The sequence below is a fragment of the Eulemur rufifrons genome, chromosome 28 (genome assembly GCF_041146395.1).
Source record: "Eulemur rufifrons isolate Redbay chromosome 28, OSU_ERuf_1, whole genome shotgun sequence".
Classification (NCBI taxonomy): domain Eukaryota; kingdom Metazoa; phylum Chordata; class Mammalia; order Primates; family Lemuridae; genus Eulemur; species Eulemur rufifrons.
Window position 1 is genome coordinate 8,734,735 of NC_091010.1, and position 5,562 is coordinate 8,740,296.

General features: G+C 38.7%; 1 pseudogene; it reads right to left on the reverse strand.

The window, feature by feature from the left end:
* Window positions 1–3,289: 3,289 nt before the first annotated feature.
* Window positions 3,290–5,319, reverse strand: LOC138376118 (heterogeneous nuclear ribonucleoprotein M-like; annotated as a pseudogene).
* Window positions 5,320–5,562: the final 243 nt, after the last annotated feature.

Below are 5,562 nucleotides of genomic sequence, written 5' to 3' on the forward strand. Positions count from 1 at the left end.
TCTCCAAGATAGATCACATGTCAGGGCACAGAACAAGTCTCAGCAAATTTAAGAAGATTGAAATTATATCAAGCATTATTTCTGACCAAAAGGGTATAAATCTAGAGATTAACAGGAAGAATTTCAGAAAATTCACAAATACATGGAAATCAAACAACATGCTCCTGAAGAACCAATGGATTAATGTAGAAATTAAAACAGAAATTAAAAAGTATCTTGAGACAAAATGGAAACAAAATATACCAAAATTTATGGCATATAGCAAAAGTAATTATAATAAGGAAGTTTATAGCAATAAGTTCCTATATCAAAGAAGAAAGGTCTGAAATAAACTTCAAGGTAAACCTCAAGGAACTAGAAAAATAAGAATAAACTAAGCCCAAAATAAGTAGAAGTAAGGAAATGATAAAGATCAGAGCAGAAACAAATGAATTAGAGACTAGAAAAACAAAGCAAAGAATCAATGAAACTAAGTTTTTTGTAAAAAATAAAACCAACAAACCTTTAGTTACACTAACAAATAAGAGAAGAATCAAATAAATAAAATCAGAAATGAAAGAGAAGACATTACAACTGATAAAGAAATGCAAAGATCAAAAGAGAATACTATGAATGATTATACACCAACAAGGTGGACAACCTAGAAAAAAATGGATGAATTCCCAGACAATTACAACTTGCCAAGACTGAATCACAAAGAAATAGAAAATCTGGACAGACCAATAATGAGTAAGGAGATTGAATCAGTAACAAAGTCTCCCATCAAAGAAAAGCCCAGTACCTGACGGCTTCACAGCTGAATTCTACTGAACATTTAAAAAGAATTAATGCCAATACTTCTCAAATTATTCCACCAAATTGAAGAGGAGATAAAACTTTCAAACTCTTTTTTTACAAGACTAGAATTACCCTGATATCAAAACCAGACAAGGATACTACAAAAAAAATAATAATAAAAAAAAAAATTACAGGCCAGTATCATTGATGAACTTAGATATAAAAATCCTCAACAAAATACTAGCAAACCAAACTCAACAGCATTAAAAGAATCATACTCAGTAGGATTTATCCTGGGGATGTAAGAGTGGTTCAACATACAGAAATCAATAAATGTGATTCATCATATTAACAGAATAAAAGACAAAAAATAATATGATCGTCTCATCAGATGCAGAAAAAGCATTTGACAAAATTCAACATCCTTTCATGATAAAAACTCTCACCAAATTAGGTATAAAAGAAACGTATCTCAACACTATAAAAATCATTTATGAGAGGCCCGCAGCTAATATTATACTCAATAGCGAAAAATTGAAAGGCTTTTCTCTAAGATTTGAAACAAGGCAAGCACTTCCACTTTCATCACTTCAATATAGTACTGGAAGTCCTTGCCAGAACAATTAGGCAAGAGAAAGGAATAAATGACATCCAAATAAAAATGAAGAAGTGAAATTGTAACCATTTGCTGATCACATGATCTTATATAAATAAAATGCTACAGACCCCACCAAAAAACTGTTAGGATTAATATATAAATGCAGTAAAATTACAAGGTATAAATTCAACAAGCAAAAATCAGTAACATTTTTGCTCATTATCAATGAATTACCCAAAAAAAGGAAACAAGAGAACAATTTCATTCACAATTACCACAAAAAAAAAGAAAAGGAAGAAATACTTAGGAATAAACTTAACCAAGGAGGTAAAAGACCTATGTACTGAAAAGTATAATACATTGATGAAAGAAATTAAAGAAAATGCAAATAAATGGAAAGAAAGATATACTGTGTTCATGGATTGGAAAGATTAATATTGTTAAGATGTCTATATTATCCAAAGCAATCTATAGATTTAATGCAATTTCTATCAAAATCCCAATGTCATTTTTCATAGAAATATTTTAAAAATTCTAAAATTCATATGGAACTACAAAAACTCCAAATAGCCAAGGTAATAGTGAACAAAAAACAAAAAAACTGGAAGTATCACGCTACTTGATTTCAAACTATACTAAAGGCTATAGTAATTAGAACAACATTGTGTTGGCAAAAAAAGAAATAGACATATTTACCAATGGAACAGAATAGGAGAATTCAGGAATGAATACATACATGTATGTTCAACTGATTTTCAACAAGTTCCCAAGAATACACAATGGGAAAAAGACAGTCTCTTAAATAAATGGTGTTGGGAAAAATGAATTTCCAGAAGCAGAAAAATGAAATTGGACCCTTATTTCACACCATACACAAAAATCAACTCAAAATTGATTAAGACTGGAAATTCTATAACTACTACAAAAAAAATATAGGGGAAAAACTGTACAACATTAGCCTGTGCAATGAATTTTTTTAATTTGACCCCAAAAGGTTGGGCAACAAATGCCCAAGGTTTTTGGTGTTAATCACCAAACTGAAAAGCTTCTAAACAGCAAAGGAAACAATTAATTGTGTGCAGAGACAATTTATGCATCAGGAAAAAATATTTGCAACCCATACATCTGATAAGGGGTTAATATCTAAAATATAGAAGACGCTCAAACCACTCAATAGCAAGAAAACAAAAAAGCCAATTAACAAATGAGCAAGGGACCCGAATAGACATCTCTCAACAGGGCACATACAAATGGCCAACAGATATATAAAAAATGTTCAGCATCACTAATCATTAGGGAAATGGAAACTAAAACCAGAATGAGATATCATCTCAGACATGTCAGAATGACTTTTATCAAAAAGATGAAAGATAAGTATTGGTGAAGATGTGAAGAAAAGGGGAGCCCTTGTACACTGTTGGTGGGAATGTAAATTAGTATAGCCATTGTGGAAAACAGTATGCAGGGTCCTCAAAAAAACTAAAAGTAGAATCACCACACAATCTAGCAATTCCACTTCTGGCTATTTACCAAAAAAAAAAAAAAAAAAAAAAAACCCTGGAAATCAGTTTGTCAAAGAGATGTCTGCATCTCCACGTTCATTGCAGTGCTATACATAATGGCCAAGTCGTGAATCAACCCATCAACAGATGAATGGATAAAAATTATACAGAATGGAATACTATTCCACCTTTATTTTTATTTTATTTTTTTTCAGGAACTGGTATTTATTATCAAAGTCACATTTGATGTCAACAAGATGCCACAGGTACAAAAAAATTGCGCACATTGCAATCTCAATGCAAACAGTCAAATGGAACCCAAGTCATTAGAAAAGTAATTCAAATTACCCCAAAACGCAACTGAATTTTTTAAACATCTTTATACATCCAGCCAACAAATTATAATGTTTAACAAGAAAAAATACAACTTCAGAGGTCTGGTATCGATGTTTAAAAAAGGCAACTGCCTAAGCATTTCTATCGATTCGCACGTCAATCTCCCAGCCATTCAGCTTCATGCCGTTCATCATCCGGCAGGCTCACTCGGCCACCTCTGGAGACTAGAACTTCACCACCTCACACCCCTTGGACTTCCCGTTCTCCATCTTGATGTCAGCGTATAGCACGTGGCCACATTCATTGAATTTGTCCTTTAGCATCTTCCATGTGAAATCAAATGGGAGATTTCTCACAAGTATCTGGCAGGCCTTCCTAGCTACCCCAGGAGCATGGCCTCCAGCTCTGCCAAAGGAACCTGCGAAGCTTCCTCCAAAGTTGCCACGCTCCATCTCGATGGCGCAGTCAAAGCTGGCACTGCCACTGCCACCCATGGCCAGGCCCATACGCTCAATGCCAGCGCCCAAGGCTGGGCCCATGGCAGGGCCCATGTGCTCGAGGCTGTTGGGACCCATGCGCTGGAGGCTGTTGGCGCCCATCCGCTCCAGGCCCATGTGCTCCAGTCTGTTGGCACCCATAGTCTCCAGGTTGTTGGCGCCCATGCCCCCATGCCTGCGGGCACCATGTGCTCCATGCTCAGGCCCATGCACTCGATGGCAGGGCCCATGCACTCAATGATTTGGCCCACACGGTCGATGGGAGTGGCCATGCGCTCCAGGCGTCCATGACCAGGCCCATGCGCTGGATCTCAGAGCCCACATGATCCATGCCATGGCCCAGGCCTGTGCCCATGCGCTCCATGCCAGCACCGCCAATGTGGTCAATGCCAGGGCCCATTCTCTCAATTCCGGGAACGCTGCCTCAACCTCCACCTCCTCCCTGCTTTGCAATGATCTCTCCTCTCTTCAGTGCATTACTTAGGATTTCATTTATTCTGCCCATGTTGATCCCAGATCCAAATCGACCCATGTTTTCCATACCACCACCAAACGGTCCCTCCATTCCTCCCATTTTATTTATTCCAAATCCTATGCCTTCCATTCCCATTCCTGCAGGCCCTAGGTTTCCCATTCCAATGCCTTTATTCAGGTGATTGGCATCAATAGGCTGCCCTCCTGGCCCTAACCCCATGCTAATGCCAGCAAGGCCGTGGGGAAGTTGTTGTGGATGCTCGGGAGGGAAAAAAGTCTCCCTCTGGTAAGGCCCTCTCATCCATTTTGAAGTGCATTGGTCTATCAAATAGCAGTTGGCCATTGAACATAGATATAGCTTGCACAGCTTCAATGGGCTGTTCAAAAGTAACAGTGCCTATTCCACGACTTTTTCCATCTTTATCCTCAAGAAAGTCTGCCCGGACCACCACATCAGCCACACTAAATACTTCCTTCAGTTTCTTCCTGCCAACTTTATAATCCAGATTTGTTACAAATACTGTGCTTCCAAGTCTTCCAGCCTGTAATGCATGGATAATCTCATTTGGGATGTTAGGGTTATTTAGGATACTGGGTGGGATATTAATCATTCCTGGGCCACCTGGTCCCATACCCATCCCACCAGTTGTAGCCATCACCTTTTGCATTGCTCTCCTGGCATGTTCACCATCAGGGTCTTCTTTGACATTCAGTGGTCTTCCACTCAGACTATGCTTGTTTAGGACTTCTGTGGCTTTTTTCATGCTCTCTTCCATCTTGAATTCAACAACGGCACATCCGCTTGACTTTCCTTCAGCGTCCATTGAGAGCTCCACGTATGTTACCTCACCAACTTTTTCTTTAACCAGGTCTTTAAGTGACTGCCATTTCACATCAAAGGGTATGTTTGTAATGAAGGCTCTGTATCTTTTAGTTGGATTGGCATATGGCTCAAAGCGATTGCCTCCTCTTTTTATGTTTTTCTCCTTCCTCTTCTCATTCTGAGTAGGTCGTTCTCCTTCACCCTTAGGACCCGGAGCCCCGTTGCCGGTCAGCACTCCAGCGCGCCGCCCTCCTCCTCCATTTTGATCTCCCTCACCGCCACCTCGGCCACCACTTCGACCCCTGCCGCCATTTTCTCCCCATCTGGGCTTTGTCTATTCCACTTTTAAAAAGAAGAAAATTCTATAATTTGAGACAACATGGATGGAATCAAAGAACATTATGGTAAGTGAAATGTCAGGCACAGAAAGACAAATACCACATATTCTTACTTTTATGTGGAATGTAAAAGAATTGAATTCATAGAAGCAAAGAATAAAATGGTGGTTACAGAGGCTGGGGGTTGAGGGGGATGGGGAGATGATAGTCAAGGGTA